The sequence below is a fragment of the Nuphar pumila genome, chromosome 7, assembly GCF_984573655.1.
Source record: "Nuphar pumila chromosome 7, dmNupPumi1.hap1.1, whole genome shotgun sequence".
NCBI lineage: Eukaryota > Viridiplantae > Streptophyta > Magnoliopsida > Nymphaeales > Nymphaeaceae > Nuphar > Nuphar pumila.
The window spans coordinates 108,661,264-108,685,955 of NC_143255.1; the positions used below are offsets into that span (position 1 = coordinate 108,661,264).

At 38.1% G+C, this 24,692-nt stretch overlaps 1 pseudogene; it reads left to right on the plus strand.

Annotated features, from left to right (window-relative positions):
• The first annotated feature begins 16,946 nt into the window (after positions 1-16,946).
• Positions 16,947-22,435, plus strand: LOC149832856 (uncharacterized; annotated as a pseudogene).
• Positions 22,436-24,692: the final 2,257 nt, after the last annotated feature.

Below are 24,692 nucleotides of genomic sequence, written 5' to 3' on the forward strand. Positions count from 1 at the left end.
GTTTACTTGTTTCCTGTCAAAGAAATAACATAAACTCGTTGCACTTTACATATGGGGCTCTAGACCAAATTTAGCAGATTTTGCTGTCTTTGGTGTTTTGAGACCAATCAGATATCTAAGAGCTGGTAGAGACATGGTTGAGAACACACGAATTGGTGACTGGTACAGGAGAATGGAAGAAGCTGTTGGAGAGTCTTCAAGAATTAAATCTTAGAGAGGCAGGTAAGCGGTCACATGGTGTCTCACCCTCCTGGCAGCTTTTGACATGCAGGTTGCCTGCGGTAATTTTTTTCAGAGAACTGCTTTTCTAAAATTTTTCACACACACACAGCTTTTGACATGTGTGTGTTAACGTTTTGGTAGGATACAGTACGGCCTATTCCATGCCATGATATGCATTGCGGAATGAGGTAAATCCTGATTGGAGAGCTCATCAATGTATACTGTTGCCTATTAGGATGTTGGGGGAATAATCCTGGTTAATAATTTTTTTTCTATTATAACTTATTTGAAATAATGGTGCGGAATCTTCATTTTGTGATATTTGCAAGGGTGATGACGAGGCCTTTCTCCAATTTTATGCTCAAGTACAGCACCAATATTTGGCTGAGTTACATAGGATTGTATTTGGTTCACTTAATTGTACAAGATCTTGATTGCAAACTCTGTTTGAATCTGACCCCACATTTGTTTATTTGGAAGTGCATAAAGTGCACATTGCATTGAGTGTTTTTGATGTAGAAATATAATTTTTTTGAATCATGAGATTAAGTTATATTGTGTATGTTGTACAGTTGGACTGTAGATAAGATCTAGTAGAAAAACGCCACTTTGTTCACTTTTTTTGTTGTTGTGTGTGTGTGGATCTAACCCTGCAGATGTGGTTTGTTTAGTAGAAAACGGCTATGCATCATGTGTTTGCAATGTCTAAGAAAGCTTTTCACGGAAACCTCATGACTCAAGTGATCATGTTTTTACGTCAGAAAAACATGATAAGGTGCAAACAGTAACAGATAAACCGTGTTGAACAACCTGGGGTTAGATTGAGCGGATACAACTTGTATATATATACAACTTGGGGCGAATTAGTTTAGAGGCATTGTTACACAAATAATCACATAGGCGCATCTTTCCATAGATCTAGTGTATCCATGGACATCAATTAACTGCCCCTGCAAAAACGTTGTGATCCCCTCGAAGACGTCTCTCGTCCAACATTCTGTAGAAAGTCATGGCAGTCGGATCCATTGGAAAACCAGATTCGATGCCTTAAGCTTCAGTTCCATTCCTGGAACCAACTGATTTGCCACTAAGATGAGGCTTTCTATCATCCATGGACCACCGTAAAGAACACGAGCCATATCCTCTGCATTTCTTAATCGGATGAGAAAGAGTCCTTGTTGAATAGATGCAAATTTGATCGGGGTGACAAATTTTCACAGGGATCGCTATTCTTGGAAAGCGAATTGATACTCAAGGTGTTTCCTGGGATTTCTTCCTGAGAATCCGGACAGAAAAGGCCATCTAAACGGAATCAGTATTTCATCATGGCGGTCTGGAGAGATCTCCAAACGCAATGAGTCTCCATGATGAACCACTGAGGCTTTTGGGGAGAGTGCATGAGAGGGAGGACACTGTAAAACGAGAGAGACAGAGAGCGTGAGACAGAGAGGGAGTGAGAGTGAGAGTGAGAAAAGAAGAGAGAGAGCCTCAGTGGAAGTTGCATAGACGATGCTTGTTGGGCCTCCAATCATCTCCTGGCAATAGTGGAATCAGAGAGAGAGAGAGAGAGAGGATGCTGCAAAAGGAGAGAGAGAGATGAAGAGTCTCTTTTGTGGTAATGGTGAAAGCAAGAGATGACTCTGCAGAGAGAGAGAGCCGAAAAGCGATCAACGTTACTTAAAAGTGAAACTCAACAAAGCGTTGAGACCCACAAGCACAAACACAACAGCATAACATGAGAACACCAATAACACAAAACAGAACACTCATAGAACACTCATAGAGGACCACAAACATCTATATGAGGATCGGTTTGTGGCAGAGGCAGGTCTTTGAGATATATGCGTAAGATAGCATACACATCAGCCAAGACCCTATGGGTCAAACAGTTAAGGTTGAACAGGACATCCTGAAAAGTAGCATCATTTCTGGCCATCTATATGAACCACCACACTGTAAACAACCAAACTCTCCAAATAGTCCTCCACTTCTTTTCGCGTCTACTTATAGCAGGGCCGAGGATAAGATCTAACGCAAAGCAACCCTCCTGCTTGCCTTTTTTCACGTCCGCAGAGAGAGAGAGGAAAAGGAAAATTTCTTTTTTGCCTTTTTTCGTAATGATTTTTTTTAATGCGGTCATTAGCGGCGTTGCCATTAACGACGTTTGGACAGGAAAACATGAGTGCCACGTGGGATAATCATAGTATATCTTTCAATTGACAGGATTGTCAGATGAAAAAAAATCCCATTTGACAAATGATCTGAGGGTTAGGATCAGGTTGACAATCTTGTACGTTGAGAGATATGCTATTTATAGTTTTTTTTAACGCAGTCGGCCTTACTCCGTCAACGACATTTGGGCGAAAAAACAAGTGTCACTTGAAATAATTGTAGAATATCTTTCGGCGGACAGGATTATCAGATGAGAAAAAATATCATTTGACAAATGACCTGATCTGAACCCCAATGATATAAGTTATCAATACTTTTATAACAAAAAGGCACTATTTATTATCCAGCTGATCCAATCTCTAGTACATCGAGGAGATACATGCTCAACATAATGAACTACTTAGAGAGAGAAAGAGATGGAGAGAGAGAGAGATCTAAGCTTCAGAATCTCCCCACTTTCCCTCCATACACGTACCGATTCATTAATCAGATGGGTGATGGGGAAGGGGATCTAACCACCCCACAAGCCGACTCTAGTGACTTGGCGACGGTCTCAGTGGTGTTCAACACAAAGGGCAACACATCTAAGCATTCTTGTGGAAGATGAACGAGGGCCTTAAGGGCCTCACAAGCCGAGTCACTTGGGGTCTTTCCCTTCTCTACAAAGTCTGAATACTCTGATCCATATTTGCTTAAGGTCAACAGACACGCGAATATTTGGTCTGCTTCATCGGGAGCAGGAGAGCTGGAATCAAAGGAAAAGGGCCCTGGAGCCCACGGACCCGAAGCCCAGGAACCTGAAGCCTGTGCCTGCAGTGGGCTCACCAATGCACCCAGCACCAATAGCAGCAAAAGCAACACCTGAGCACTCTTCATACTGATATATTGCCTTTGAGATGTGCTTCTTGATCGCTCCTTCACACCACGACTTCTACCTCATAAGCCTTGTACATATTTATAGTTGGGCTTGGAGATGAAATTGCCTTCTGGCATTCAGCATCCAACTTAAATGACAAAGTCATTAGCCAACATTCATTGCACAAATTAAATAACAACAATTAATGAAAAAAACTCATTGAATATTATGGTGAATCTCTCTCTCTCTCTCTCTCTCTCTCTCTCTCTCTCTATATATATATATATATATATATATATATATATATATATATATATATATATATATATATGATAGGGTGCTTGCGGGGTCCTACTTACTCTTATTAAATGATTGATTATTTTCAATCTAACAGTTGAAATGAATGCTAAAAATTGATTTCTTGAAATCATAATTATTATGCGTTACAAAAGGGGTGGAGAAGCGGTTTTTAAAGACAAAAACATAAATGAGCTATTAACGTTTTTCTCACCGGGAGAGGTCATGGCTCGCTGTCAGAAACATTCTCTATACATCCATTGATATTGTTTGGTTTATAATTATATTGAAGTTGGCAATACTTAATTGATTTAAATGGTCAGAACATTCCACAAATGGCATTTTTGAAAATATATAATTATTTTAAGATTGTTTTTTTCTTGTTTTGGAAAAGAAAAGTAAAAAAAGATAATAAAAAAACTACAAAATACATGAGTGGTTTTAATTTGAAAAATGAAAGTAATTTTTCTAACCCTAAAAACGACTGTAGTTTTAAACATACATTGCTTTTGAGGGCGTTTTGTCACTTTAATATATCGAACACTGCTAATGTTGATATATATAATATAAAGGCCAAATGCTAGATTAACTTACATGTATATCATTGGCTTGCTAATAATTAAAATCAGTTGTTTTCACTGGTTTATTACAATATTTTTGTAGATCAACCTTTATAAAATACCTGGTTTTTTAATCAAGCATATGTTTTGGGTTGTTCGGGCGTATTGCATAACCAGGTTTCTTAAGAGCTTTTAAATCAAAAAAAAAAAATCCATGTTTGACAAAAATCATGTCTTTATGTTAAAGCTGGGGTTAGGCAGACCCCCACCAGGTATTATTTAACGTTCCACTGGGGTTTGAACCTGCAACATCCCACCACAAGGAGACGTGCACTGACAGCTCTTCAATGAAGTTCCTGATCAATGAACCACGTTGAATGCATCTATCGGTTGGATTGATCATAAGATGTGCCTATCGGTCGGATTGACCATTTTTTTTTGGGAGATTGACTAGATAGGGTTAGTCCGACCCCGACCAGTAAATAAAATCAACAATAAGTTACACATAAATGTGAATGAAAACGAATCTGGTGAATTATTCTTCCAAACTGGAATACACTCGAGGACTCTTAGATTTACTTAGCTTTTGGGGGCATTGTTACACTCTTCAGTAATCCAAATGCATAAAGAATGTGAGCACACACATTCCACGAAAAAATTTTCACGGGAGGGTCAAGGACATGGAACTGTCCTGTATGTTGAGATCCGGCAAATAACTAAAATTATGCATGATTTTAAGTTTGGTGCCACTTATCATGGCGGATTCATCTTGGAAACTCCCTTGAAGTTAGGGATTTTCATTGATTGAACCATATCTAAAGAAGCAACATCAGACCCCATACTAGGTTCTGGCATCAGAATCTTTAGCTTTAGACTTTCAAAAAATAATTGTGTTATAGTGTTGTTCACTGTAGGATTCCAACACTGTATGTGGTTATAGTGGTTCTTCAAGCATGATAACTTCAGTCTTTCACTTTTAAATGCATTTTTCTTCACACCCAAATAAACTTTACACGTACTTGAAATCTTCTCACAGATGCATATTCACTAGCTCTTCATGTTACTTAAACCCTGTGATTTGTGGCACATCTTTCAACATTATGGTCATCTTACTATCTATAAATTAAAATATGTTGCTGCTGAATTTTAAAACCAAACAATGGACTCTAAGAGATTGTGATTGAGGTTCCATGATGTGACCTTCAAGAATATTTAAAAATGTATTTGACCATCCTTTACTGGACTGTTAATGTTAGGAACAACTCATGTGCTTGGAATTAGTAACATCGGTGCGTGCAGGATGTGCCACATGGAATAATCATAGCATATCTTTCAATGGACAAGATTGTCAGACAAGAGAAAATCCCATTTTGACAAATGATCTCAGGGTTAGGATGAGGTTGACAATCCTATTCGTAGAGAGACATGCTATTTATGATTTTTTTTCAAAACGAGGGTGTCACCTGAAATAATCTTTGAATATCTTTTAGCGAACAGGAATATCAGTTGAGAAAAAATATCATTTGACAAATGTCCTGATCTGAACCCTTACCTAAGTTGTATGCTGTGTCGTGCCCATATTTCAATGATATAGGTTATCAATATTTTTCTAACAAAAAAACACTATTTATTAGCATAATCCAGCCAATAGAACATCAAGGAGATACATGCCCAAGAGAGGGTGGTGTATGTCCCCCCCGATGATTTACTGAATCCCACGTCTGTGTTCGGGGCTTTGAATGAGCACCACGTATACAAGCACATGGGGCTCGTATTCCTGTGTATGTTGACATAACTTTGCATCGGACTCTGGTGTTGTTGCAAAGACTTAAGTACCATTTCTTGCTATTCTTCTCATAAAGTGATGGTTTGAGAAAATGACAAAAATGTCCTTCATTCAAAAAAGAAAAAACAAACATTTCAAAAAAAGGACAAACATGTCCTCCATCCAGAAAGTCGAGGATGATGTTGACTCTTCAAAGTCTTCTTCTTCTTTCTCCGTAAAACACTGTAAAACCCCCTCTCTCTCTAGAGAAGAAATCAAGGGAGGATTCTTGACAAGACTTAAGTGCCCCAAAGATGATTATTTAAAACTCAGTCTTTGCACTGCAGGATTATCCGAGAAAGAAATCTCCCCTGAAGGAGGCCATGAACATCAACCCTCTCACTCTCTCTCTCCCTTCTCTTTCTGCTTCTGTGCACATCCAGCAGAAGATCCTACATTGCTCCATCAAGCACCGACTGACCTGCACATTGACTGTTGTGGAGCTTGATTCAGAGTTTTTACCCTTACAGGAGGAGGGTTTGGGGGCTCCTCTCAGCGTGGGTAGCATCATTCAACTAAATGAGTTGTAGATCCTGATTCAGAGTTTTTACCCTTACAAGAGAGGGGTAAAACCTCATCTCACTCTCTCTCTCTTCTCTCTCTACTTCTGTGCACATCCAACAACAAACGATCCAACATTTATTCATCAAACACCGACTGACCTGCACACTGACTGTAGCATCGTTCAACTTGATGAGTTGTGGAGCCTGATTTAGAGTTTTTGACCTTACAGGAGAGGGGTTTGGGGGCTCCTCCCAGCGTGGGTAGCATCATTCAACTTGAAGAGTTGTGGAGTCTGATTCAAAGTTTTTACTCATTCATATTTTAAGGCATTAGATCTCATGTTTGAACATCCACGCATGTGCAGTTTGCTTTCATCATGTTCAGTTGCTTTCTAGATTATACTTTGAATTCTGATGCATTTTAGATCTATCGATTTGTATGTAACAAGAGCTCATTTTAATCTGAATGTTTTACTGCAACTTCATGCATATGTCTTCATGCTCTCCACCAAAAATCAGATCATTTTGAGTTTGTTTGACCCACTTTAAAAACCGAGATTCAGAACCTGTTATTTTGCATCGTCAGGATTTTAGCAGAATCAGGACCAACTTGCGGGAGTGATTTCTCATTAACCAGAAATTATCTTTCCAATCCGTAAAAAAGGTTGTTTTTTAAATTGAATCTAGTTTGTTCATACCAAATTTCAACTATTTCTATGGTGTTTTCATACCAGTTTTGGGTCAAAAACCATAACCCTGTCACCCCGTGTCATTTTAACGGCTCAGATTTTGATCCATTTTGTTTGAATTTTATTTCCCTAATGGAAGACCATTTTCCAATTCTGTAAAACGGTTCTCTTTTTTTATGTGTCTAGTTCATCTTTGTAAATTTTCAGAAATTTTCATGGTCAATTACTATTTTATTTTGATTAAATACCAGAACCTTGTATCCAGATTTTATAAATGTTCTGATTTTGGCCCCATATCATGACTGTTGTAGCACTTTTTCAACAAATCGCTATTTGATTGGCAATTTTCTTCAGCAAATCGTTGTTATAATTTTTTTGGGTCTCTAATGAGTCCCTACTATGATTTGTAGTATTTTTGGGTCTCCAACGAGCCTCACAATGATTTATAGTGTTGTCCGGTCTTTTAACTATGATTTATAGTGCTTTGGGGTCTTGAACGAGCCCCACAACGATTTGTAGTGGTTTTTGGTCTTTTAACTATGATTCATAGTGTTTTCGGGTCTCTAACGAGACCCACATCGATTTATAGTGTTGCTGGATATCGCTATAGCGATTTGTAGTGTTTCTCGCTAAACACTACAGCGATTTGTGATACAAATCGCTATCTGAATCAGGACCAACTTGTCAGGGCCATATCTCTTTAACCAGAGATCAGATTTTAAATCCGTAAAAAATGGTGTCTTCGTTATGAAATCTAGTTTATTCCTGTCAATTTTCAGCAATTTTTATGGTAATTTGTACCCTATTTGTATCTAAAACCAGACCCCTATCAGTCTACCTTATTTGAGTGACATAGGTTTTTATTTCATTTTGTAAGAGTCATATCTCCCCAACGGAAGATCATTTTCCAAATCCGTAAATAGGGTTTTCTTCCTCTATGTGTCTAGTTTATATCTGAAAAGTTTTATAACTTTTTATGCTCATTTGATATTTCAAACCTGTCAAAAACCGAGACATGTTATTATTCCCTTTTAACTGAGTGGATGAAAGTTAATTATAACTTGTTAGAGACATGTCTCGGTTTTTAACAGATTTGAAATATCCAATGAGCATAGAAAGTTATACAACTTTCCAGATATAAACTAGACACATAGAGGAAGAAAACCCTTTTTATGGATTTGGAAAATGATCTTACGTTGGGGATATATGACTCTTACAAAATGAAATAAAAACCTATGTCACTCAAATAAGTCAGACTGATAGGGGTCTGGTTTTAGATCCAAATAGGGTATCAAATGACCATATAAATCACTGAGAATTTACAAGAATAAACTAGACTTCATAACGAAGACACCACTTTTTACGGATTTGAAATCCGATCTCTGGTTAGGGAGATATGGCCCTCACAAGTTGGTTCTGATTCAGATAGCGATTTGTATCACAAATCGCTGTAGTGTTTAGCGAGAAACACTACAAATCGCTATAGCGAGATCTAACAACACTATAAATCGTTGTGGGTCTCGTTAGAGACCCGAAAACACTATAAATCATAGTTAAAAGACCAAAAAACACTACAAATCGCTTTGGGGCTCGTTGGAGACCCCAAAACACTATAAATCATAGTTAAAAGACCAGACAACACTATAAATCATTATGAGACTCGTTGGAGACCCAAAAATACTACAAATCATAGTAGGAACTCATTAGAGACCCAAAAAAATTATAACAACGATTTGCTGAAGAATATTGCCAATCAAATAGCGATTTGTTGAAGAAGTGCTACAACAGTCATGATATGGGGGCCAAAATCAGAACATTTAAAAAATCTGGATACAAGGTTCTGGTATTTAATCAAAATAAAATAATAATTGACCATGAAAAATTCTGAAAATTTAAAAAGATAGACACATAAACGAAGATAACGCATTTTACAGAATTGAAAAATGATCTCCCATTAGGGAAATAAAATTTAAACAAAATGGATCAAAATATGAGCCGTTAAAATGACACAGGGTGACAGGGTTATGGTTTTTTACCCAAAACTGGTATGAAAATACCATATAAATCGCTGAAATTTGGTATTAACAAACTAGATTCAATTTAGAAAACAACCTTTTTTACGGATCGGAAATATAATCTCTGGTTTGGGAGAAATCACTCCCGCAAGTTGGTCCTGATTCTGCTAAAATCCTGACGATGCAAAATAACAGGTTCTGAATCTTGATTTTTAAAGTGGGTCAAGCAAACTCAGAATGATCTGATTTTTTGTGGAGAGCATGAAGACATATGTATGAAGTTACAGTAAAACATTCAGATTAAAATGAGCTCTGGTTACATACAAATCGATAGATCTAAAATGCATCAGAATTCAAAGTATAATCTAGAAAGCAATTGTACATGATGAAAGCAAACTGCACATGCGTGGATGTTTAAACATGAGATCTAATGCCTTAAAAGATGAATGGGTAAAAACTTTGAATCAGACTCCACAACTCTTCAAGTTGAATGATGCTACCCACGCTGGGAGGAGCCCCCAAACCCCCCTCCTGTAAGGGCAAAAACTCTAAATCAGGCTCCACAACTCATCAAGTTGAACGATGCTACAGTCAGTGTGCAGGTCAGTCGGTGTTTGATGGAGAAATGTTGGATCGTTTGTTGGATGTGCACAGAAGTAGAGAGAGAAGGGAGATAGAGTGAGATGATTGATGTTCATGGCCTTCTCCAGGGGGAACTCTTTGTCTCCCTTGATTTCTTCTCTAGAGAGGGAGAGAGAGGGTTTTACAGTGTTTTACGGAGAAGGAAGAAGAAGAAGATGACGATGAAAAGTTCAAACAGACATTTTTGATGACCCAGGTTTGTTTCGTCGGATGACCACGAGAGGAGCCCCCAAACCCTTCTCCTATAAGTGCAAAACTCTGAATCAGGCTCTATAACAAATCAAGTTGAACGATGCTATCCACATTGGGAGGAGCCCCCAAACCCTCCTCCTATAAGGGTAAAAACTGTGAATCAGACTCCACAACTCATCAAGTTGAATGATGCTACCCAAACTAAGAGGAGCCCTCAGACCCCCCTTCTGTAAGGGTAAAAACTCTGAATCAGACTCCACAACTCTTTAAGTTGAATGATGCTACCTACGCTGGGAGGAGCCCTCAGACCCCCCTTTTCTGTAAGGGTAAAAACTTTAAATCAGACTCCACAACTCTTCAAGTTGAATGATGCTACCCACGTTGGGAGGAGCCCCAAACCCCTCTCCTATAAGGGTAAAAACTCTGAATCAGGATCTACAACTCATTTAGTTGAATGATGTTACCCACGCTGGGATGAACCCCCAAACCCTCCTCCTGTAAGGGTAAAAACTTTGAATCAAGCTCCACAACAGTCAATGTGCAGGTCAGCCGGTGCTTGATGGAGCAATGTAAGATCTTCTGTTGGATGTGCATAGAAGCAGAAATAGAAGGGAGAGAGAGTGAGTGAGAGGGTTGATGTTCATGGCCTCCTCCAGGAGAGATTTCTTTCTCAGATAATCCTGCAGTGCAGAGACTGGGTCTTAAATAATCATCTTCGGGGCACTTAAGTCTTTACAACCACTCCTTTTCAAGAATCGTCATTTTTTTTTGGCACCAATGGAGGAGAGGGTACTTAAGTCTTTGCAATCACATCAAACTCCAACGCTAATTAATGCTGACAAACATGGGGATACGAGACACACATGCTTACATACGTGATGCTCTTTGGGACCCCCGAACATGAGATGTAGCTAACTGCCCTGTTGGGGGGGGGGGGACATATAACCTGCTTTGCATGCCCAACATCAATGAACTACTTAAAGAGAGAAAGAGATGAAGAGAGAGAGAGAGAGAGAGAGAGAGAGAGAGAGAGACAGATTCATTAATTAGATGGGTGATGGGGAAGGGGATCTAACCACCCCGCAAGCCAACTCTAGTGACTTGGCGACGGTCTCCGTGGTATTCAATAGAAACGACAACAAATCTAAGCATTCTTGTGGAAGATGAACGAGGGCCTCACAAGCCAAGTCACTTGGGGTCTTTCCCTTCTCTACAAAGTCTGAATACTCTAAGCCATATTTGCTTAAGGTCGACACACACACAAATATTTGGTCTGCTTCATCGGTAGCAGGAGTGCTTGCATCAATGGAAGAGGGCCCTGGAGCCCACGGACCAAGCCTGTGCCTGCAGTGGGCTCACCAATGCACCGAGCACCAAAAACAGCAAAAGCAACACCTGAGCGCTCTTCATATTGATATATATGATGATATATTGCCTTTGAGATATGCTTCGTGATCGCTCCTCCACACCATAAGCCTTGTACATATTTATTGTTGCGTTTGGATTGAAACTGCCTTGTGATGGCATTCACCATCCAACTTAAATGGCAAAGTCATTAGCCAGCACTCATTGCCTAAGTTAAATAACAACAATTAACAAAAAAACACTCATTGAATGTCATGGTTAATCTCTCTCTCTCTCTCTCTCTCTCTCTCTCTCTCTATATATATATATATATATATATATAGCGCGAGAGAGAGAGAGAGAGAGAGAGAGAGAGAGGGTGCTCCAGGGGCCCTACTTACTCTTATTAAACGATTGATTATTTTCAATCTAACAATTGAAATGAATGCCAAAAATTGATTTCTTGAAATCATAATTATTATGTGTTACAAGGAGTGGAAAGGCGGTTTCTAAAATTGAACACACAAATGAGCTACTAACGTTTTTCTCAACGGGTGAGGGTCACGACTGGCTGTCAAAAACGTTCTCCAGACATTCATTGATTTAAATGGTCAGAACATGCTAAAAATGGCATTTTTGAAAATATATAATTATTTTAATATTGTTTTTTTCTAGTTTTGGAGAAGAAAAAGTAAAAAAAGATAATAAAAAAAACTACAAAATACATGAGTGGTTTTAATTTGAAAAATGAAAGTAATTTTTCTAACCCTAAAATCGACTGTAGTTTTACACATACATTGGTTTTGAAGGTGTTTTGGTCACTTTAATATATCGAACACTGATAATGTTCATAAAGGCCAAGTGGTAGATTAGCCCACATGTATATCATTGACTCGCTAATAAAACCAGTTGTTTTCACTGGTTTTTTAAAATAGTTTTGTAGATCAACCTTTCTAAAATACCTGGCTCCCCTAATCAAGCATATGTTTTGGGTTGTTCGGTTGTATTGCATAAGCAGGTTTCTTAAGAGCTTTTAAATCTAAAAAAAAAATCACAACTTTATGCTAAAGCTGGTGTTAAGCAGACAACCACCAGTAATTATTGAGCGCTACACTGGGGATTGAACCTGCAACGTTCCGTCACAATGCTACGTGCACTGAGAGATCCTACCAACCATGCAGAGCCCCCCGTTGGTTGACAATCCTATCCGTTGAGAAAAATGCTATTTACGATTTTTTTTTAGGTGTCACTCCGTTATCGATGTTTGAGAAGAAAAAACAAGTGTCACCTGAAATAATCGTAGAATATCTTTCAGCGGACAAGGATTATCAGATGAATAAAAATGTCATTTGACAAATGACCTGATCTGAACCCCCTACCCAAGTTGTATGCTGGGTCGTGCCCATATTTCAGTGATATAGGTTATCAATATTTTTTTAACAAAAAAGGCATTATTTATTAGCACTATTCAATCTCTAGTACATCGAGGAGATACATGCCGAACATCAACGAAATACTCAGAGAGAGAAAGAGATGAAGACAGAGAAAGAGATGAAGATAGAGAGAGAGAGAGGGATCCAAGTTTTAGAATCTCTCCCATTTCCCTCCATGCACGTACAGATTCATTAATCAGATGGGTGATGGGGAAGGGGATCTAACCACCCCGCAAGCCGACTCTAGTGACTTGGCGACGGTCTCAGTGGTGTTCAACAGAAACGGCAACAAATCTAAGCACTCTTGTGGAAGATGAACGAGGGCCTCACAGGCCAAGTCACTTGGGGTCTTTCCCTTCTCTACAAAGTCTGAATACTCTGAGCCAGATTTGCTTAAGGTCGACAGACACACGAATATTTGGTCTGCTTCATCGGGAGCAGGAGCGCTTGCATCAAAGGAGAAGGGACCTGAAGCCTGTGCCTGTAGTGGGCTCACCAATGCACCCAACACCAAAAACAACAAAAGCAACACCTGAGCGCTCTTCATATTGATATATATGATGATATATTGCCTTCGAGATGTGATTCGTGATCGCTCCTCCACACCATAAGCCATGTACATATTTATAGTTGGGTTTGGAGATGAAACTGCCTTGTGATAGCATTCACCATCCAACTTAAATGGCAAAGTCATTAGCCAACATTCATTTCCCAAGTTAAATAACATCAATTAATAAAAAACACTCATTCAATGTCATGGTGAATCTCTCTCTCTCTCTCTCTCGATATATATATATATATATATATATATATATATATATATATATATATATATATATATAGGGTGCTCCCGGGGCCAATTCACTCTTATTAAACTGTTGATTATTTTAAATCTAACAATTTAAATGAAGGCAAAAATTGGATTTCTTAAAATCATACTTATTATGCGTTACATAAGGGGAGGAGAGGCGGTTTCTAAAGTCAAAAACATAAATGAGCTATTAACGTTTTTCTCATCGTCGTGGCTGGCTGTCAGAAATGTTCTCCATACATCCATTGATGTTGTTTGGTTTATTATATTGAAGTTGGCAATGCTTAATTGATTTAGATGGTCAGAACATGCTTAAAATGACATTTTTGAAAATATATAATTATTTTAAGATTGTTTTTTTCTTGTTTTGGAGTAGAAAAAGCAAAAAAAGATAATAAAAAACTACAAAATACATGTGTCGTTTTAGTTTGAAAATTGAAAGTACTTTTTTCTATCCCTAAAAACGACTTTAGTTTTAAACATACAATGCTTTTGAGGGTGTTTTGGTCACTTTAATATATCGAACACTGCTAATGTTGATATAAAGGCCTAATTCTAGATTAACCTACATGTATATCTTTGGCTTGCTAATAATTAAAACCCGTTGTTTCCTTTGGTTTTTAAAAATATTTTTGTAGATCAACCTTTATAAAATACCTGGTTTGTTTAATCAAGCACATGATTTGGGTTGTTCGGTCCTATTGCATAACCAGGTTTCTTAAGAACTTTTAAATCGAAAAAAAAATCCATGATTGAGAAAAATCATGTCTTTATGTTAAAGCTGGGGTTAAACCCACCCCCATCAGGTATTATTTAACGTTCCACTCGTTTTGAACCTGCAACATCCCACCACAAAGAGACGTGCACTGACAGCCAGGGGCGTAGCTAGGATTCATGTGAGGGGGGGCAAACAGGGTTGTAGAAAAAAAAATTATTTGTGTGATAGTTGGGGGTTCGGGGGAGCGCCCCCGAAATTTTTTTTTTTGAGATAAAATAAAAAATGGCTACAATTATTAATAAAAATCTATTTCATATGGACAAATCAAACTATTTGCTGCAGTCAGGGCTGGGCTAAAAAATGGATAAAAATCTATTTCATATGGAATCAGGGCAGGGCTAGGACTGGGCTTTTAAAAAAAAAAAAATTTAACTGTTTGGGGAGGCAGGACTGGGCTACAGCCCAGTCCTGCCCCCCCCTAGCTACGCCCCTGCTGACAGCTCTCCAATTCCAATGAAGTTCCTGATCAATGAACCACGTTGAATGCATCTATCGGTCAGATTGATCATATAAGATGTACCTGTGGGTTTCAAAACTAAACAATGTACTCTAAGAGACTGTGATCGTGGTTTCATGATGTGAACTTCAAAAAATTTTAAAAATGCATCTTATCTAGCCAGTCCTTTATTTCCTCTATCAATGATAAGAAGCAGTCATGTGCTTAGAATCAGTAAAATTGGTGTATGCAAGATGTGTCACGTGAAATAATCTCCCGTAGCATATATTTCAATGAACAGGATTGTCAGGTAAGAAAAAATCTCATTTGACAAATGATTTGTGGGTTATGATCAGGTTGCTAATCCTGTCTTATGAGAGATATGCTATTTATGGTTTTTTTTACTACAGTCGCATCACTCCGTTAACGACGTTTGGGAGAAAAAACAAGTGTCACCTGAAATAATCGTGTAATATCTTTCAGCGAGCAAGATTATCATATGAGAAAAAATATCATTTTGACAAAAGACCTGATCTGAACCCCGTACCCAAGTTGTATGTTGGGTCTGTGCTCATATTTCAGTGATATAGGTTATCAATATTTTTCTAACAAAAAAAGGCACTATTTTATTAGCAAGATCCAATCACTAGTACACTGAGGAGATACATCCCAACATCAATGAACTACTTAGAGAGAGAAAGAGATGAAGAGAGAGAGGGATCTCAGTTTCAGAATCTCTCCCATTTCCCTCCATTCAGGTACATATTCATTAATCAGATGGGTGATGGGGAAGGGGGTCTAACCACCCCACAGGCCGACTCTAGTGACTTGGCGACGGTCTCAGTGGTGTTCAACAGAAACGGCAACAAATCTAAACATTCTTGTGGAAGATGATCGAGGGCCTTAAGGGCCTCACAGGCCAAGTCACTTGGGGTCTTTCCCTTCTCAACAAAGTCTGAATACTCTGTGCCATATTTGCTTAAGGTCGACAGACACACAAATATTTGGTCTGCTTCATCGGGAGAAGGAGCGCTTGCATCAAAGGAGAAGGGACCTGAAGCTTGTGCCTGCAGTGGGCTCACCAATGCACACAGCACCAAAAACAGCAAAAGCAACACCTGAGCGCTCTTCATATTGATATATGTGATAATATATTGCCTTTAAAATGTGCTTCGTCCTTCACACCATAAGCCTTGTACATATTTATAGTTGGGTTTGGAGATGAAACTGCCTTGTGATGGCTTTCACCATCCCACTTAAATGGCAAAGTCATTAGCAACATTCATGGTTCAAGGGAAATAACAACAATTAATAAAAAACACTCATTGAATGTCATGGTGAATCTCTCTCTCTCTCTCTCTCTCTCTCTCTCTCTCTCTCTCTCTCTCTCTCTATATATATATATATATATATATATATATATATATATATATATATATATATATATGATAGGGTGCTCCCGGGCCCTACTTACTCTTATTAAACTATTGATTATTTTCAATCCAACAATTGAAATGAATGCAAAAAATTGATTTCTTAAAATCATAATTATTATGTGTTACACAAGGGGTGGAGAGGCGGTTTCTAAAGTCTAAAACATAAATGAGCTATTAACGTTTTTCTCACTGGAGAGGTCGTGCTTGGCTGTCCGAAACGTTCTCCATACTTACATTGATGTGGTTCATTTTATTATATTGAAGTTGGCAATGCTTAATTGATTTAAATGGTGAGAACATGCTAAAAATGGCATTTTTGAAAATATATAATTATTTTAAAATTGTTTTTTTCTTGTTTTGCAGAAGAAAAAGTAAAAAAAGATAATAAAAAAAACTACGAAATACATGAGTGGTCTTAATTTGAAAAATGAAAGTAATTTTTCTAACCCAAAAAACGACTGTAGTTTTAAACATACATTGGTTTTGAGGGTGTTTTGGTCACTTTGATATATCGAACACTGATAATGTTGACATAAAGGCCTATGATTCGCTAATAAAACCAGTTGTTTTTTTAGGGTGTTTTGGGTTGGTCGGTTGTATTTCATAACCAGGTTTCTTAAGAGCTTTTACATCTAAAAAAAATCATGACTTTAGGTTAAAGCTGGGGTTACGCAGACAACCACCAGTAATCATTGAACGTTACACTGGCGATTGAACCTGCAACGTCCCGTCACAATGGGACGTGCACTGAGAGCTCCTACCAACCATGCAGAACCACCGTTGGTGATGTCCAATGAAGTTCCTGATCAATGAACCAGAATGCATCTATCGGTTGGATTGATCATATAAGATGTACCTAATTAAGGGTTCTTACTAGAGTACGGTGAGTGTGACCAACTTTTTTTTGGGCGATTGACCAGCTGGGGTTAGTCAGACCCCGACGACTACATAAATCAATGATAACTTGCATATCTAAATCTGAAGGAAACCGATCTGGTGGATTATCCTTCCAAACTGGAATACTCTAGAACACATAGATTTACTTAGCTTTTTGGGGGCATTGGTGCACTCCCTAGGAATCCAAATGCATAAATTATGTGAGCAAGCTCTCCACAGGCCTTTCACATTCCCCGAAAAAAAATCTTACGGGGAACAATCAGGAAGGAAGGTCGACGACATAGAACTGTCCTCCTTGTTGAGATCCGGCAAATAACTTAACTAAAATTTGGCATGATTTTAAGATTGGTGCCACTTGTCAAGGTGGACCCGTATTGGAAACTCCCTTGAAGTTAGGGATTTTCATTGATTGGACCATATTTGAAGAAGCAATATCAGACCCTTTACTAGATTTTGGCCATTGAAATCTTCACTTCCAAAAAATAATTGTGTAATCGTCTTGTCCACCAGTGGCGGAACCAGGGGTGGGCATGGGTGGGCGGCCGCCCACCCTAAAATTTGAAACCGAGTCGACTCATGACTCGAGAAACCGAGTTGAATCGGGACTCGTGAAACCGAGTCGACACGGGACCCGGGCTCTCGATGAGTCTAGAGCCTGCCAAAAGGGATGAGGGGTAAAACCTTCGCCAGTTTTCCTTTCTCCTTTGTGCTCTGCCCCTCCGTTCCGCCGTTCCCCATCTGTCATCGGCAACCCCATTCGTCGGCTCTCCTCCCCTGTGCTCTGCAGTGCCGCCGGCCTCCCTTCGGTGAACCCGCGGTGCCCCCCTCCGAGCTTCTCCCTCTCTGCTGCAATCTCTGGCGATGCGAAGCACCGATGTCGCAGTCAGTCGGACCTTCGCCATATTCCTTTCGCCGGCGACCATCGCTAGCCGCCGGTCGTCGCACTGTCGCAGGTAACCTCCCTAGTCCCTACCCCCTCTCTCTTGCTTTCTAGTCGATCGGCAAACACGATAACCCTGTTTGCGGTTTATGAGAAACTGAAGCCTTCAGTTTCTCAGAAACCGCAAAGCATCAGACGACCCATGTCACCCATGTCGCCGACCGAAAGACCTGTCGGCAACGACTGCCAACACGACGCCCAACCATGCCCACCCCTGGCTCTGCCACTACGCCCAACGGACTTTGCCGACGTCTGATCCCCTGTACTTTCCGGCGATGGCAGCTGGATGGCCAGCCAGAGCTTAAAAGTTAAAATCCCCTTGACCTTACAGAGGGGAAGCCATTAAATCTCCGGTGAAAACGGCGACGCCCAACGATAGAAATTATTGTTGGCTCCCCGACAACGATCCACAGAATTGTTTGATGATTATAAGGATTGTACATACTGAAGAGCCCAAAGGCACATTATATGGCCCCATAGAATTGTTTCTCCTTCACGCTCGTCTCTTTTTCAGTGCATTTTTTGATAGTGGTGGTTCTTTCAGTTTATGGTTTGTATGAATTTATTCAATTAAAATGGGGAAAAAGGTTCTACCCCAGGCTACTTATCTACTGCTCGATATTTTCCAATGGTTTTGGTATTGGCATGGTGCTTTGCTTTGATTTATCAGTCATTGGAGATGCACAATTTTTTCTAGTATGAGTTCATTTTCCGTCTTCATGAAATGGATTTTAAATTGGTATAATATATGTTATCTGGATTTAGGAGTCATATTCATCTAAATTTCAGGATACACTAGCATGCATTTGATCAGCAGACTTTTTCAATTCATGTTGATTCGAGATTTTATATGTTAGTTATTAAGCATTTTTTATATCATAAGTGAATGATGGCTTTCTTATTTCTTCTCTGCTTTGCAGTATGGAAAAAATATTGCAGAATGCTTATGACAATCTATGGCCAGAGTAGGACTGCATATGCGTATTGCTGCATTAGTATGATTGGGCGTTGTTGTTTGTGGCTTTATTTTTTGTATGTTTATGTGACTTCTGCCAAAAATGCTTTTTAGATATAATGAACTGTTATGTTTTGCTATGTTGTCAAATTAGGACAATTATAACATGCATGTTAAGCTCATTGTTTTTCCTTTTTGTTGGTATAATTCATCAAACCTTTGTAGCTAACTTTTGGTAGATGATTTAGGGTCAAAAGTTTGCCTGGCCTTGGGATGTTCTAGGATCTTAACAATAGAATATTGGGTTAAATATATAAATCCTTGGTTTGGACCATGTGACATCTTGTTTCTTCTTTGTGTTTTATGACTAATTTGATGTTCATAATTTCCAAAAAAGGGCCTCCATGTTTGGTTGGTGATACCAAGTCTACCACTAGAAACAACTAAGACTGGTTAAAAAGAATCCAATATTTTGCAGAGATCTCATATCTATCACGAAAAACAGCCAATAGTATTCAGAGAAAAGTCTTTTAAATAAGTAAACAAGTATTGGCTAGCAAGCTTATGTACCTAATATTTCATTATTCAGTTTCTCTAGTTTTAGGCTCAGCCTTATTTACTTTTATGAAAAGAAGTTATTAAAAGTTAAGAATTTGATTGAGTTCTACTGTAGGCTATGTCGCATGGGTACTCCATTTTGACTGTTGTTCCATATCCCTTTATATACAAGTCATACTGGAAACTTCATAAAAATAGTTGTATTCCTGTATTCGCAGTCGTATCCATGTGACATAGGTTGTAGGCATTCTGACAGCTTGTTATGAAAGAAGGTTAAACCTATTTATCTTGATTTCAATGGCCAATTTTATGTGTTATGAGTTGGCTAAATGAATAATCATTCATCAAGAACTTGATTTTTTGGACTGACACTGGACTTTGCTTCCACTGCCTCCTCTGATTGCCAACAGGGGGCTTCGTCCCCTGCCTTGTTCTTGTTCTTGTTCTTGTTGTCATTTCATTTTACTCGATCCTTTTTTGCAGTAAGATTTGGCTTATATAACATTGTCATATTTTTTTTTTGCGTAAGAATGGATAAGTTTATAGCGAAAAGGTCAATCTTTGATAAATCTTCTGTAACTCGAGAAGGAGAACCAAGTCAGAAAATATGCAAAACAGAAAATGATGAATCAGAGTTACCTGCAAACCCTACACTTCGTCCTTCTATTTTTAGTTATCATCCTAATATCGAAGATAATGTTCGTAGAGCATATATGATCTGAGGTCCTTGTCAACCTCGAGATTGTATGTTTCAACTAAACCACCAAAAATGAAGGTTCATTCCAGCTTGGTATGATGAGTATAAGGATTGGTTGGAGTATAGTACAAGTAAGCATAAAGCATATTGTTTGCAGTGTTATCTTTTCAGGCCAAAAAGCACAGAGAAGATTAGTGTAGAAGCATTCGTATTTGAAGGATTTGATAACTGGAAAGACAAGAAGAGGTTTGATAAACATGTTGGAAGCTTTGGCAGTTTTCATAATTCAGCACGAATGAAGTGTCAAAATTTGATGCAACAAAAACAACATATTGATTCTATACATTATCAACAAAGTGTTCGACAAAAAGATGAATATAGACTTCGCCTTTGGGCAACTGTTAATGCAATCAGATACTTGTTAAGTCAAAGATTGGCATTTTGAGGGCATGATGAAGCTGAGGAATCTCTTAATAGAGGAAATTTTATTGAGTTGTTGAAGATATTTGCAAAGATCAATGATGACATAAATAAAGTTGTATTGAAAAATGCTCTAGAAAATAACAAATTGATATCTTCTGATATACAAAAGGATATTGTCAAGGCTGCTTCTATACAAACCACAAATGCTATTATCATGGAACTTGGAGATACTTTTTTTTCTATTTTACTTGATGATTCTCGTGATATATCAACTAAAGAACAAATGACTATTGTTTTACGGTTTGTTAATGAAAAAGGTTGAGTGGTTGAGCGATTTCTTACTCTTGTGCATGTTCTTGAAATAAGTTCTCTCTCACTCAAACAGGCAGTTCAAGAAGCATTCTGTAAGAATAAATTAAGCATATCAAGTTTGTGTGGACAGGGTTATGATGAAGCAAGTAATATGAAAGGAGAGTTTAATGGATTGAAAAGTCTTATATTACATGAAAATGCATCTGCATATTATATTCATTGTTTTGCACATCAACTTCAATTGGCATTAGTTGGTGTTGCTAAAAAAAATTTATTGCTTGATGTGTTTTTCAATATATTAGGTAGGTTGTCAACTTTTTTCTCCACTTCATGCAAGAGATCTGAGCTTATTCGAGAAGCAAAATTTATGTGAATTACTGAAGCACTTGCATTGGGTGAACTTGAAACTTGACGAGGATTAAATCAAGAAATAAGTTCCAAACGACCTGGTGATACTCAGTGGGGTTCTCATTATGATGCTTTGGTTAATTTACTCAGTATGTATTCTTCTCTTATTCAAGTGTTAGATTTCATTGCAGAACATACATATTTAGGAAAAAGTTCAGATGCAATTATTTTATATCATCAGTTGCAAGATTTTGAATTTGTGTTTTGCTTACATTTAATGTGTAAAGTTTTGGGAATAACTGATGATCTTTCACAAGCACTTCAGCGAAAAGATCAAGACATTGTGAATGCTATGAGTTTAGTCACTATATCAAAACAGTGCCTTCAAGGTCTGAGAGACAATGGATGGGACTCTCTCATAAACAAAGTGTTCATATTTTGTAAGAGATTTGATATTCTGATTCTTGATCTAGGGGACTCATATATACCTCAAGGACGACCAAGATGTAAGGTTGAAAAGATCACCACATTTCATCGTTATCGTATTAATGTGTTTTATGTTATTATTGATTTGCAACTTCAAGAGTTGAATGATCGTTTCACTGAAGCAAATACAAAGCTCCTCCTTTCAATGGCATGCTTGAGTCCAAAGAATTCTTTTTCTGCATTTGATAAAGATAAGTTCATTCGTCTTGCTAAGCTTTACCCTAAGGACTTTTCTAAAGTAAACATAATTAGATTGGAAAATCAATTGGATATATATATTGCAGACATGCGAAACAGTGATCAATTTTCAAGTTTAAAATCTTTAGTAGAGATAGCAGAGATGATGGTAGCAACTCAAAAGCACATTGTATTTTCTCATGTGTATCTATTGATTAAGTTGGCATTAACTTTGACAGTTGCAACAGCAAGTGTTGATAGCATTTTCAGCTATGAACAATATCAAAAGTTGTCTACGTAATAGAATGAGAGATGAATGAATCAATGATGCTTTGGTTACTTACATAGAGAAGGAGACATTTGATACCATCAGTGATGATGCAATTATGAATTGTTTTCAAAATATGAAAAATAGAAGATGCCAATTGTAAAATTTTCATGAATTTAGTTGTTTGTATTTCTTAAGTGAACAATTTTTATTTTAGTTTAAAAGTACAATTTAAGGTTTTATCTTATTATGTTCATAAATTTAGTTGTTTGTGTTTGTAACAATTGTTATTTTAATTCAAAGGCTTATTTGAGTTTTATCTCTCCACGAACGTCTGTTCCTCCAACGAAATTTTTTTGGCTCCGCCACTGGTCTGAATAAATGGATCGTCCTTCAAGACAATAGCATTGTCCCCGGGACCCGAAGTCTGCCCACCCAAGGAAAAACTTCTGGCTCCGCCACTGGTCCACCATCGTTGGATTTTAGCAGTGTATGTGGTTATAACAGTTACTGAACCACGACTTTTACCTTTGAATGCATTCTCCTTAGCACCCAAATAAACTTTACACACGTGCTTGAAATCTTCTCACCCATACATACTCATTGTCTGTTCATATCACTTAAATTTGGTGATTCATGTCATGTCTTCTAACGTGATGGTTGTTTTAATATCTAAACATTGAAATGTGTTGTTGCTTTCAAAACTAAACAATGGACTCTAAGAGATTGTGATCGAAGTTTCATGATGTGACCTTCAAGAATATTAAAAAATGTTTATGATCCTTTGCTTTCTCTGTTAATGTTGCTTAGAATCAGTAAAATCGGTGCATGCAGGATACTCTACATGGAAAAATCATAGCATATCTTTCAACGGACAGGATTGTGAGATGAGAAAAAATCTCATTTGACAAATGATCTTAGGGTTAGGATCAGGTTGACAATCCTATCCGTTAAGAGATATGCTATTTATGATATTTTTTAACTCAATTGGTGTCACTCCATTAACGACGTTTGGCTGAAAAAACAAGTGTCACTTGAAATAATCATAGAATATCTTTCAGCGGACATGATTATCAGATGCGAAAAAATATCATTTGACAAATGACCTGATCTTAACCCCTTACCCAAGTTGCATGTTGGGTCGTGCCCATATTTCAATGATATAGGTTATCAATATTTTTCTTACAAAAAGGCACTATTTATTAGCAAGATCTAGTACATCGAGGAGATACATGCCCAACATCAATTAACTACTTAGAGATAGAAAGAGATGAAAAGAGAGAGAGAGGAACCCAAGGTTCATAATCTCTCTCATTTTCCTTCCTGTACGTACAAATCCATTAACCAGATGAGTGATGGAGAAGGGGATCTAACCACTCCACAAGCCAACTATAGTGACTTTGTGATGGTCTCAGTGGTATTCAACACAAACAACAACACATCTAAGCATTCTTGTGGAAGATGTCTCAGGGCCTCACTGACCGAATCACTTGGGGTCATTCCATTCTCTACAAAGTCTGAATACTCTGAGCTATATTTACTTAAGGTCAATAGGCACATGAATATTTGGTCTGCTTCATCGGAAGTAGAAGCACTTGCATCAAAGGAAAAGGGCCCAAGAGCCCACAGACCCGAACCCTAGGGACCTGAAGCCTATGCCTGCAATGGGCTCACCAATGCACTCAACTCCAATACCAACAAAAGCAACACCTAAGTGTTCCTCATATTGATATATATGATGATCTATTGCATTTGAGATGTGCTTCTTGATTTTTCCTTCACATCGTAGACTTTGTACATATTTATTGTTAGGTTTGAAGATGAAACTTCCTTGTGATGGCATTCTCCATCAAACTTAAATGGCAAAGTCATTAGCCAACATTCGTTTGCCAAGTTAAATAACAAGAATTAATAAAAAAACACTCATTGAATGTCTTCTCTCTCTCTCTCTCTCTCTCTCTCTCTCTCTCTCTATATATATATATATATATATATATATATATATATATATATTCCTTATTTCTCAAGTGTTACTCCCAGATTGCAAGTAGGTCAAGGTGATACTTTTCCTCTACGTGTTCCTCCCTTTCCTTTGGAATCTGCTCCTCAAGAGTTGCTTGTGAAGTATCCTTCAGTGCAGCGATATTGGGACCCTCCACTGGTGTACTCACATCGATCACCACCTGATTGCATGCCTTCATCTTCCCCTTCTCTTGAGGTGAGTATTCCTGATCAACCAAAAGCTTCTGTTGTGGATGATGATTTGCCTATTGCTTTACGGAAAGGAAAAAGACATTGTACTCTTCATCCTATCTCTAAGTATGTTACAGATGTGCGCTTTGGAAGAAACTTGCGGAATTTCATCTCAGCATTGTCTGCGACATCTGTTCCCCTCAATCATCGTCAAGCTCTTATGGATC